At 38.2% G+C, this 13,593-nt stretch overlaps 1 protein-coding gene across 2 annotated transcripts in view; it reads left to right on the top strand.

The window, feature by feature from the left end:
• The first annotated feature begins 2,534 nt into the window (after positions 1-2,534).
• Positions 2,535-13,593, top strand: part of LOC129774711 (uncharacterized) — a 224,388-nt gene continuing 213,329 nt past the window's right edge. For both annotated transcript variants that reach the window (XM_055778592.1, XM_055778593.1), the window contains exon 1: positions 2,535-3,672. The gene's annotated coding sequence lies outside the window, so the exon portion shown is untranslated. The remainder of the gene's footprint in view (positions 3,673-13,593) is intronic.

Below are 13,593 nucleotides of genomic sequence, written 5' to 3' on the forward strand. Positions count from 1 at the left end.
ATTGCCAATCCCCTTTTTTCGCTGCTACGTCTGGTATACCACAAGGTAGCCATCTGGGCCCCTTGATATTTCTGATATACTTTAATGACGTAAATCTGGTAATTGAAGGTCCACGGCTATCATATGCTGACGATTTAAAAATTTACCTTCAGGTCAGCTCGATTGAAGATTGTCGCTTCCTTCAACGACAGATGGATGCTTTTGCCGATTGGTGTATTCTAAACCGAATGGAGGTTAACCCCGCTAAATGTTCTGTCATCTCGTTTTCGCGCACGAGACAGACCATATTGCACAACTATGTCCTGTTCGGCACGGAAATTGAGCGTGTCAGCGAAGTCAAGGACCTGGGTGTCATTTTAGACGTGCAACTCTCTTTCAAACCGCACATCACATACATGGTGAATAAAGCATCCAGAACTCTGGGGTTCATCTTCAGGATTGCTAAAAGTTTTACCGACATCTACTGTCCGAAGTCCCTCTACTGCTCCCTCACTCGCTCCATCTTAGAGTATGGTGCAGCTGTTTGGACTCCACACTACAGCAACGGTGTCGAAAGGATCGAATCAGTTCAACGAAGGTTTATAAGATATGCTCTGCGTAGATTGCCGTGGACGACCCCCTCCGATTACCGAGTTACCAGAGTCGATGTCAGCTGATCAGCTTGGAAACTTTGTCGGTTCGTAGAGACACAGCCAGGGCTTTGATGATAGCTGATACCTTACAAGGACGCATCGATTGTCCCGGTCTTCTGGAAAAAAATAATTTCAACGTTCGACCTCGGGCTCTCCGAAATAACTTGATGTTACGATTGCCCGCCCTACGTACAAACTACGGCATGTTCGGTGGATTAAATGGTCTACAAAGACTTTTCAACAGGGTAGCCCAGCTGTTCGATTACCATTTATCCCGAACGCTTCTTCGTCGGAGATTTAGCTCTTTTTTTACTGAACAAACAGTCACGTGATTATTGTTTTTAAGTGTATCTTTAATATGTGATGACTGTAATTTGATGTAATCAGTTGTAACACGATGTCATTTGATTCATGTTTAGATTTAAATGTAGATTTAGAATTTTATATATCCTTAAGCACATCATTGGGGCCCTTACAGCCCGTTGATGAATTGACAAATAAATAAATAAATAAATAAATAAATACCCATATTAACGGGGTTTTGACATAATATGTAGTCCGCCATTTTGTAGTGCCAGCCATCTTGGATTTACATTTTTCATAAATAACCGTATTCTCCGAGTCAAGTGCGAATATTCGTGAAATGTTGAAAAACTGAATTTCGTAATTCTATGTGGACAATGCGATCGTGGAAATTAATTCGATTAACTTGCTCACCCCTGAATATCCGCAACACTGATCGTCGGAAGCAGTCCGTCATAAGCGATTTAAGTCCTGCAAATCGTATTGTGCATTCTAGAATCTCAGGAAGATTCATGTTCCAAGGTAAGAAATCGAATCTAGAAAAAAAAACTGAGCGATTCATTGTTGTTTTGCAGTCCATTATGAACAAAATAATCTTCAAAGCTTTCAAGCGTGCATGTTGATTTTAGATTTCGGGGCTTTTTTATGCGCATTCTAAAACAATATTCGAGATAATAGAAAAAAATTAATCAAACAATTTCGTACTACGAAAAAAATGTGGTCGTGTGTCTTGGAACTACTACCTTATATATTTTTTTGTTTCTGTGAAAATATTGCACAAGTGCTGGGTCATAAAGTTGTAGAAGTCGGTTTGCGGTGAGTTCCATATTTTATTTTTTTTTATAAAAAAAAGTAGATAAAACAATCTACTTTTTTTTCTGGTCCCAAAAAGGCAACTCTATCTCCAATTCCCTTGCGCATGGAGCCATTCTTTCACTGAAGCGAAAATGTTATCTTCACGTCGTCTCTTTACACGGATTTTTTTCCTCGTCCTTAGAGTCACTTAACAAAAGGTTCAACAGTATGAGTGATGCGAAAATAGAAAAAATGCCTTGTATTTCGAAATGACAATTTCTAGCTCGAATGGTACAGAAAAATCCTGCTGCAAGATGAAAAGCGATGTCCAAAACTTCTAATATGTTTCTTGCGTAAAACTAACCTACTAGCTCCGGATCCAAAGTGGACCAGAAATCACAAATGCTCCTTCCTACCTTTAGAATCGTAACCTTCTCTTGCATAGCATATATACGCTCAGATGAAATGCTCTCCGAAAACCCGACAGCTGAGAGCTGTCGAGGAAATGAGTGGAAAATTTCCGAACCATTCTGAGTGTTTCGCTTATGTTGGAAGCAGCTCGATTTCCGAACCACAGTGAGTTACCAGCAATCACCCCCAACAGCACTCACCCTTTAGTACAAACATCGAAAACACTGGAAGCACTCTATGCTTTCTCCCAATTATTCTCCCACTCTCACGCAATCTTAACCGCAAAGCATATTCTCGCTCCTCCAGAGCTATGCTATGCGGTGTGGTTCGCATGCAGCATAAAGTGACGAAGCTTCCAGCGGTGGGCCGATGAGATTCAGTGCAGGTTCAGCATTGAAGCGTTTCGGTTCGTCGTGGTTCCGTTCGAATGTCGCGCGCGCGTTTCACTGAGACCCTGAGGCTCTGCATACAGAGCGCTCCGCAGTGAGTATTTAAACACCCCGAGTTCAGCACTGGCCTACGAAAGGATAATACGAGCGAGCAGTTGTACCGAGGGAAAATACTCGAGTGGAAAAACCAATAAATCCAACTCACCTGGTTGAAGGGGCTGTTGTGTTATGTGTTGTTTTTTCGTTTCGTGCGATTCGCTCTGCCGCTCAGGGCTAATCGATTAATGTCGGTGTGTTGATGCGAAAGGAGTTGGCGAGGAGCCGAAAGTGGGCGAAAAAGAGTGAAAAGTGATTCACCCGTAGTATGTGGTAGTGTCTGCCAGGGGGGAAAACGGTGTCAGGATAACTGGATTACTCGTGGTTCACTAAGCTGCCAGTGCTGCTACCGCTGCGGGAATTGAAAAAAGGGGGCCACACGGACAAAAGGTGCAACCGACCTGTCCTTGCTATTGAGTGATGATATGCAGTGAGGCGAATATTCCGCGCTTCGGGAAATTTATACAATGTAAATGAGGGTAGTTATTTTTACTGGTGGAAGAGCGTGAATGAATGATTAATAGTGCATCGGATAGATATCATTCCCCAAGCAAGTGTAATGCAAACCGAGAATAAATAAGGTGATTGATTATTCGTCAACCGGCGTAAGTGCGAATGAGCGATTGCGAGGAAAAAAGCTCCACAAGAAGTAGTGTTTAAAGTTGTCCCACAGCGACACGTGTTGATTGGCGGTAAACGTCCCACTTACCAGTGTTTCACGAAGAGATGAATCAATAAGTGGAGGGCATGTGATGGTTACGGTGATTAAACCCCGACGAGTGATTGTGGGGCACATAAAGTGCTGAATATGTGATCGATGTGAGCCGAGGATTAGTGCAGTGCACACACAGCGGAAATTGCTTTTTTATATTGTTTATGGAATAATAATGAAACATACGTCATTGTTGTAGGCGGAATGAGTGGATTTGATGAGCAAAGCATGTGGAAATATTATCGTTGTATAGTGCATTGGATTGGAATATATACACAATGATGAAATGTTAAATAAGTGAGGCGAATCATCGTACCGTTCTGTCTAGATATTGGTTAGTTGATTTTTTTTCAATAATGTTCTACTTCATTCATTTGAAGAGCATCTGACAAGATTTCAGAGGAATGTTTTTTTCACCTTTGTAAATGTTTATGTCGGAATGTTTCAAGCCAATTATTTAGATAAATGAACCCAATGAACAGATGAAAATATGAAAAATAATCTGCAGTACAAACACTTTGACATGCATGAGGATGCATTTTGATTACTGTTCCTAATAAGTAGATCACCTACTGAAGTTCCTACTTGAAAACCATTTAGCATGAAAAAAGAGAAAACTTATTCTAATGTGATCAAATACTGTTTACACTCCATACTGGTATATGATTATGCAAAATAGACAATCTGTCTGTCTTTGCAGGTCGAATTTTGCCAAGAAATTTATCTGTTCTTGATGGATGGAAAATAGTGTCTTTCAGCGATTTTGCGATTTGTTTTTGTATAAGTATTTAAATTGGAATGACTGGACAAACAGGAGATGCGTTCATTCACAACAGCATCGATTAACACTAGAACTACCGACGTTTGATGTATACCTAGTTCTACCGCACCCGTCAAATTGACGGATTTCTGATAAGCGCTTTTGTTGTATTTTTGACTTAGTTTATGTTAATAAAAGTAACATTTAATGTAACACTTTATATGTTTATAATAAAAAAATAAACAAAAACGGTTTATATTTACATTTATATGTCTACAAGAACATGTTATTCTGGATGAACACTTGCCACAAATGTATTTGTTGCATGTATTGCAAGTATACGTCGCTCTATTTTTGTTGCACAATTGTATTTGGCAAGGTTTTCGTTCTTGAGGTCTTATAGTTGAGTTTTCTGTAGTACAATCCATTGCTTTGTTTGGTTCTTTTTTTGGAGGAAGCTTGTTCTCTGCAGCACTTACATTCATTGGAAAGTTCTTCTGCCAATTGAAACAAGAATTGATTCCTGGTTATGTTCCCATCACATGTCTCTTTGTATAAAATCCACGAATTGATTGCAAGTCCAAAATATTGTAGAACACTTGCAATGGCCATCTACGAGACCCTACTTTTACGCTATATTTGCCTGCCATCTGGTCTACTCCAAACTTGATTTTATTGTAAAACGATACAATTTCAGATATTTGTTTTCTATTGAAATCTATTCTTACGGATCTATGCTTAGAGCTAAGCATCAGTACTTTTTTGCGAGGTTCACTTTTATAAATTGTCAGAATAATATTATCTAATTTGTAGAGTTTTGTAGAGTAAAGAGCCATGTTATCTTTCACCACTTTAGCTGTTCCTGACAATTCTATTCTATTTGATCGCACAGATCCAACAAGACTTGTTTTTTTTTGCGAGTTCCATATTTGTAAAAAATATATCTGTAGTGATATTTCTTCCACAGTTCACATAATTGCTTGGTAGATTCAAACCTACAAATTCGCTCAATGGTACCCCTGATGGTCTAAGTTCATCTTCACCTAAGTAGGGGAAGTCATTTATAAGGTATTAACTGTTCACGTCTTCAGCTAACCAAAATTTGATTCCGAACATGTCCGATTTATTTGGCATATACTGCAGAAATCTGCATCTTGCATTTGTAGGAAACAGTTGCTCGTCTATTGTTTTATTTTGATCAGGTTTGTAACAAGCCTGGCTGTTCTCAATGAATGATTTCCACGTTTCAGAAACTAATCCAAATTTATCAGTTTGTAATTGAGCATTCCGTTCGCTTTTTTTGTCGAAACGAATGAATCTCATGATTTCTGAAAATCGATTTCTGTACATCGTTTCGTGAAAAAAAGAAGGTCCCCATTTTTTGGACACAAAAATACACGTTATAACAATGGCATAAAATTCTCATTTTTTTAATCTCTTGGTTTTGCAAACTCAAAGAGAAAAGAGTCTGTCTTTTACTCTCAGTTAGACTCCCATTCAATACCATCCGGTGGAGAAGCCTTATTTACTCTTTTATAATAATTTTGTTATCATAGAGTGATCATACTTTCTCTATTGTTTACAGTCTAAATTTTCTAACTACTCTGAACTCCAAACATATCGGATAACTATTGTGCGCATACTGGACGAAACTGCATGTCTAATTGAATGCAAATACGTATTGATGTTCACCATTCCATGGATGTTGTATAGATTGTTATAAACTTTGAAATTGCCAGATCCGTCAATTCGGTAGAAATAGGTTGAAATTAAAAGCCGATAAACAGAAATTGAATATGAATAAAAAACCATCCTTACATCTCATGAAAAGTCATCAAAAAATGTTAGAACAACACATAAAAATTATGTAAAATTTGTGACCATGAAATTTGAAATCCGTCAAATTGACGGTTTCGGTAGTTCTAGTGTTAAAAAAACAAAAGTATCTATGGCATTTAAACATGCAAATTAAGAACTAACTAACATTTTGTTTTTTTCCCTATTTAGTTAAATTGTTTTTTGATAAGCTTAACGTTAATGCTGGTGATTTGAAATTTACCAGACTGAAAACATTTAATTCGATGACAAAATTCAATTTATATATCTTGAAAAACACTTGTACTTTAATCTCAAGAAATAACAACGTTTTGATTGATCAAGTGCATTCAAATAAGATTTTTCCATACTTCGGAAAGAACCGAGTGCAGAATAACTGACCAGAATAACTGATACATTGTAAGCAAACGGAGTGTTCGTTGCTATAATGAAAAAAAAACTATGCTAATGCTGGGATTAAATTTTCAAAAACAATCTTCATCTCCAGCTTCTTTAGTCGAGCATGTCGAGTTTTACATCGATAGCTGAAGATACGAATTCTAGAGTACCCATTTTAATTTATGCAATTGTACCTATATATTTTTTTCATTTTTTTTTTCATTTCATCAAGCCATCGAGAATATTACCAAAGTGTTTCGTTTGCCGTTCAAAGTTAAAGTTGTTCAGTACTGATAGAACCCGAGCAAAATCCGAATGATGCAGAAGGCTTAACTTCGGAGCACCTAGCGCCTTTTCAAACGACCCTCGCACGTGTTTTCTCCTACACATTTCAAACATTTTGACAAAACGAATAAATTGCTAGAATTTACTCATGGCTTCAATGATTATACTGAAAACAATCATGTTTCAGAAGGCAGAAATAAAACAGAGATATAATAATGCAATAATATAAATTGTCTACAACAGCTAAAACCTAATCAGTATTCTGGTTGACAATGACAGTAACCCAATAAAAGCGGTCTTTAAACGATGATAACGGTAATCTACTTTTTTCTGAGTAACCTCTTATAAGAAATAACACATTGCTCGACCAAATCGATGACTGGACTAAATGAACTTTTATTCGGCATCCATTTGCTACCCAAACCATTTCAAAATGACCAATTGCTGCTGAGATAAACGACTCTTGATTGAAACATTATTATTTTGAAACAATAATGACAGCCTTTAAGAAATTATTATCTTTGATTTTTACTTTTTCATGAAATATTGTAGCGACTCTGTTACCTATCTAGTCAAATGTTTTTTTTGTGTGTTGAGAGCCCGTTTTAGCTTTTTTTCCGCGCAAATAAAATCGATATTGCAACGGATATTTCACATCATTTGAAAACAAAAAAGTGAAATTTACCTAATCAATTGCCTTTTATTTGATTTTTACCAATAACGTTCCAGTAGGATGTTTCACTACAGATATTTTTTTGATCGAATTAAAATTTACCCTCCCGTGCTAGATCTTGAGTACTTCATGGAATAATGATGATACGTCTAATCAATAGACAGTTCTGAAAACATAAAAATGTATCAAAAATCAATCAATAAATCAATCGTTTTTTTTTGGTTATCGTAATATTCACAGAGTATACATAATAATTTTTCTTGCTCTGAAGCCAACATCCGCTTTACAACAAATAATTGTTACTATTAAAGTCGAAGCAATTTATGAATCATAGCAATGAAGGAAAATTATCTAAATAAAAAACTACCATAACAAAACAACCTAAACTAATGGATAATAAAAGTCAGGAGCTTCAACTGATTTGCAAACTAAAAAAAAAACACAATAATAACTAACCACTAAGATCACAATGGGCTCTTGATCGGATACTACACACTTTTTAAAAGAAATCTTGACTCCCATTGTTACAAAACCTATGTGGTATATCGATATCTGCTATTTCACGTAAATCTTCAGTACTACACCAATATGGGAGATCGTAGATCAATTTTAAACATTTGTTTTGAAAAATTTGCAACATTTTTATGTGTGTTCTCGCACTATCCCTCAATGCAGGAAAAGCATATGCCAATATCGGTCGAAATACGGTTTTTCTACTAATGAAGCTGTATAGCATTTTGAAGAGCGTCTCGCTCTTCGTACAATATCCTCAGATATGCTGGTGGCGGTGCTTTTCCATCTCCTCTTGAAATCATTAATGCCATTCGCTTTCTTCTTAGTTTCGAATAGTTTTCGCTTAATCAGAATCCAGTACATTTTCACTGGGCGAAGTTCTGGTCAGTTCGGTGGATCTGGTGTTTTTGGCACATATTTGACCTCATGTGCATTATATCATTCCAGGATGGATTTTGCATAGTGACAAGAGGCCAAATCTGGCCAAAACAACGCTGGAGAGCCGTGGCTTCTTATGAATGATAGCAACCGCTTCTGGAGATATTCCTTCTCGTAGACATCTTTGTTGATAGTGCCGGTGAAGAAGAAAGATTTGGATTTTCGGTCACAACTGCATATGGCCTGCCAAACCAAGTACTTTTTGGGGAATTTAGACTGCTTCTTGGTCCGGAAAAACTTGGCTACGGCATTCCTTCGCATTGCAGTATAAAAAGCGAGACCCGGAAGCTGTTTGAAGTGTTCGAGAACATAAGTTTCATCGTCCATTAGGATGCATGAACATTTTTGCAAAAACTGGGTGTAGAGTACCTTAGCACGGCTTTTTGCAGTGAAATTTTGCTTTCCATCACGATTGGGCACCTTTTTCACTTTGTACGCCTTCAGTACATGCCTCTGCATAACTTTTTGTACATATGATTTTGATTTCCATCCTTTCGAGCGACATTTATAACTGAAAGGTTGGGATGTTTCTCAATAATGGCAACCACCTTTCGGTCCATCTGTCGGGAGCATACTTTTCGATTTGTTCCGCTTCCAACCTTCCGATCCACAGTCAAACGATTTGCACACATTAAACACGGTACTCTTCGGCAGTTTTAGCTTTTTGGCGAGATCGCGTACCGACAGTGCTGGATTTTTCTGCCGTTCGTGCAAAATGCGTTTGCGTACTTCCATTTGATTCGACGCCCTTTTACCAAACTGAAGAAGAATGTAAACATGTTGGACATCGAAATAAAGAAGAGGGTTTCAGCTGTCATGTAAGTGAAAATTTTCATTGATTAGTGAAATATTTCATAAATTACACGGAGAGAAAAGTGTCCGAAATTTAACGTGGACAGGCTTTACGTCCCCAAGTCTTTCTACAGATGATTTTAAAGCGAAATCGCCCGTAAAGTGATATTGAACACGGTTTAGGAATTATGGAATACCACAAGTGAAAAGATTTTACGCAACTGGTGATAACACACTACCCTGAGGAACACTATCATGAATAGTTGGATAGTTGTTGAATAATGTGTTCTTGAAGCAGAGTCTGAACTTACAATTTTCAAAAAATGAAGCGCAATGCTTCATAAAGTACAAACGAAAATACTCATCAGTCTTTTGTAGATTAAATCTTTGTGCTGTACTGTGTCGAAGGAATTTTCAGTGTCCAGAAGAACCTATCGATGGATAATCGATTGTTTCTATTAGTTTTAATGATTCGCACAATTCTACAAAGTTAGTGTACTGTGGAATATTCACTTCTTAATCCAAACTGTTCAGCAGCAATTAAATTTCTATCCTCGATTTGCGTATTTAACTATCTACTACAATTCTTTCGGAAATTTTACTCAAAGAACTCAAAGAAAGCGTCACTTAAGTCTTTATTAGGCTTAGGTATAGCAATCACATTGACCTGTGTCCACTCCATTGGATACATTCTAGATACATTCTAGTGTAACAGTTGAAAATATACATACACAGTAGCATTCTTAGGAAACATTTTAGGAACGCGATTGCTTATTCCAGTAACCCTTATTCCAAAATTCTTCTTGTTTTAAGATTAAGACTAGATAAGTGTTGGTTTCGTAAGACAGACCTGATTATTATTTACGCGAACAAAAACACGCTCTTTTCATTTGTTTGTCATTCTTTCTGGGGCAAACATAAAGAAAGGTTGTTTTCGTAATTTGGAAGAGTAGATTTCACTCTATATAATATGTGATTTTCAAAACTATGTTATTTTTTGTGTTTGAGTAAATTGAAATTGAAATCATGAGTTTTTGGGTAAAAAAATATCAATAACGGAAACTCTCTCCGTAACCTTCTCAGGTTGAAAAATATATCGTCTATTCGAGGAATATTAACCCCTTCCCGTATTATTTAATACGTCACACATCAAGTGATTTCACTACTCTGCTAAGCGTTCTAGCGCCCTATGTTATGCAAGTACACCACGAGTGAGACTCGATGTTGTACGGGAAAGGGTTAAAGGATTTTCTCAGTGACCTTTTCAGATTGCCAAAAAATAACCTCGGTCAAGATAATTGAGATGAATTTGAAATGTAATACGAGTGATGAATAAAAATTTATAGATCGAGATTTTTTTAAAGGAGTTTTCTCAGTGAACTTCTTCGGTTAGAATGAATATTGTTTTCGAAATCTCGTTTCACCGAATAGTTGAGAGTTCGCATCGCTTACCACAGGCTTACCATCCGATTCTTCTTACCCATTCCCAATAACAATTTTTCCTTCGATGATAATCGTAAGTGAACCACGCTATAGAGGCACCGCTTCTGGCCGCGAATATCATTCTAACATTCCTTCCCTTCCCCTGGACAATCTACTCAAGCTCAAGCTCAACGATATGCAATCGATGATATTACGGATCGTGCGGTCTGTAATATTAAAGGGTGTCATCACATCAAATTGCATCACGGAAAAAACGCTGTAGAAATTCGCCCAGTAGACCGATCCTTTTGAAAATTTTAGACAGTAAAATAAAAACTATTAAACAACTTTTGGCATTTTCTTTTTATTCATACTTCGAGCCCAAGCCCGTATGCTCGCACCTTCCTCTCTACCCCGTCCATAAGGTTCTGTACAACGTCAGGTTGTAGTTTTTTTCTTGAACAGAAATCCATTTTCTCTTGAAGTCCGCCTCCGATTTGACAACTTTTGGGTTCTTCCGGAGGGCCTGCTTCATAATCGCCCAATATTTCTCTATTGGGCGAAGCTCCGGCGCGTTGGACGGGTTCATTTCCTTTGGCACGAAGGTGACCCCGTTAGCTTTGTATCACTCCAACACGTCCTTTGAATAGTGGCACGAAGCGAGATCCGGCCAGAAGATGGTCGGGCCCTCGTGCTGCTTCAATAGTGGTAGTAAGCGCTTCTGTAGGCACTCCTTAAGGTAAACCTGCCCGTTTACCGTGCCGGTCATCACGAAGGGGGCGCTCTGCTTTCCGCAAGAGCAGATCGCTTGCCACACCATGTACTTTTTGGCAAACTTGGATAGTTTCTGCTTGCGAATCTCCTTCGGAACGCTGAATTTGTCCTCTGCGGAGAAGAACAACAGGCCCGGCAGCTGACGAAAGTCCGCTTTGACGTAGGTTTCGTCGTCCATTACCAGGCAATGCGTCAGCATTTCGGTGTACAGCTTCCGGGCTCGCGTCTTCCCCACCATGTTTTGCCTTTCGTCGCGGTTAAGAGCCTTCTGAACCTTGTATATACGCAGGCCCTTCCGCTGCTTGGTCCGCTGGACGAATGAACTAGACAAATTCAGCTTATTGGCGACATCCCGGACCGAACTTCTCGGATCACGTCTAAACTGCTTAACTACGCGCTTGTGATCTTTTTCACTGACGGAGCATCCATTTTTGCCGTTCTTCACCTTCCGGTCGATGGTTAGGTTCTCGAAGTATCGTTTTAGTAATCTGCTGACCGTGGATTGGACGATTCCCAGCATCATACCGATGTCCCGATGTGACAACTCCGGATTCTCGAAATGAGTGCACAGGATAAATTCACGACGCTCTTTTTCGTTCGACGACATTTTTCCAAATTTACGAAAAATTGACAGTGAAGCATGGCCAACGTGATCTATACACTCTTATCTGATTATAAGCGAAAGCTGAAGATATAATTCCTAAAAATTAAATTTCTACAGCGTTTTTTCCGTGATGCAATTTGATGTGACACACCCTTTAGGCTGTCAAAAAAGTCCTGCGGTATTTCCGCGAGGTGTCGTTGTAAGCGCGTAGTTCTAGTTGTATTCATTGTATCGAGTCATACTATAGCTTGTTGGAAAAGTATTTTTGTGCGCTATAATATAGTCCTTGACAGTGTTTTGTTTGGTTAAGTCGTTCGTGAGTTATAGTGTCGCAAATATGGAGCAAAATGAAGAGAAAATCCGACATATTTTACAGTACTACTATGACAAAGGCAAAAATGCATCTCAAGCTGCCAATAAAATTTGTGCAGTTTATGGACCCGATACAGTTTCCATTTCCACCGCACAACGATGGTTTCAATGTTTTCGTTCTGGTGTAGAGGTCGTCGAAGATGCGCCACGCTCCGGAAGGTCGTCGTCGAAAATTGCGACAAAATCGCTGAATTAGCCGAGAAAGACCGGCATAGTAGCAGCCGTAGCATCGGCCAAGAGCTGGGGATAAGTCATCAAACCGTTATTAACCATCTGAAGAAGCTTGGATTCACAAAGAAGCTCGATGTATGGGTGCCACAGGACTTTTCGTCCTGATTTATAGGCCAGTTCTATGTATGTCTTGTTATTCATTATGATGCAATGGTTATTCAACTGTACACAACATACATTATATACAATATTCGAGCCCTAGGTTTCATGCTGGCAATCTGCTTCTTATCACGAACTGATATATATTTTTGCTTAGGAAAAGCTTCCTTGATTTTGTTGTTCAAGCTTGAGTTTTCCGGGTTTTTTTTCTCACTTCCACATCGAGACAGGACCTCAAAAAAAAATCTCTTCCCCGTATTTTTTCAATACTTCACGTATCACTTGAACACCAACATTTTTCACTTCAGTCAACTTTCTCAATGAGATCCCAGAAACAGAATGGCAGTTCCAATGCTAACTTTTTTTGGCGTCAGAGAAAAACTTGTTCGAAAAACTGTCCGGAATATAATGAAAGAACACAAAAACATAATGAAAAAAGTTGATTTTTTGTAGAAAACCAGCTTAAAAGTTTTATTGCTCCAGTTTGCCACGGTTGTGATTACATACAAAATTTAGGCAAAAAAGTCCATTGTAGCGCAAAACTGCACAAATTGTAGTTTTAGTGAGAGAACTTCTTCTTGAATGGCGTTAACGTTCCCTGTGGAACATTTGCCGTCTCAACGTATGCATTAACTAGCGTCATTTATTAATACTTAGTTGAGATTTTCTAAGCCAAATAACACGCCTTGAATGTATTCCGAGGGGCAAGCTCTAGAAATACGCGTGATCACAGTGCAAGTCGAAGGAAATTTCTTCGACGAAAAATATCCCATTCATGCAAGTTTTCGTATCACAGTAATCTGTGGAGGATAAAATATAAATTCGGGCTAAACATCACAAAATTTATCATTAAAAAGTTATACAAAATAAAACGAATTTAATGAGTTAAAGCCTTTGGAGATATTGATGAAGGCCAGTAAGGCAGTGTTTCAGTGAAATGCGTCAATTCCTTAACAAATACAGCTTCTGCGCTTGTAAAGTTACAATATCGGAGTTTCACATGATTGGATACGTTACTTTGAAAGCATGATTCGTATCTCATATCGGCTGGGATTCAACTGCAAAAGTCTGGGTTCGA

This window comes from Toxorhynchites rutilus, chromosome 3, assembly GCF_029784135.1.
Source record: "Toxorhynchites rutilus septentrionalis strain SRP chromosome 3, ASM2978413v1, whole genome shotgun sequence".
NCBI classification, from domain to species: domain Eukaryota; kingdom Metazoa; phylum Arthropoda; class Insecta; order Diptera; family Culicidae; genus Toxorhynchites; species Toxorhynchites rutilus.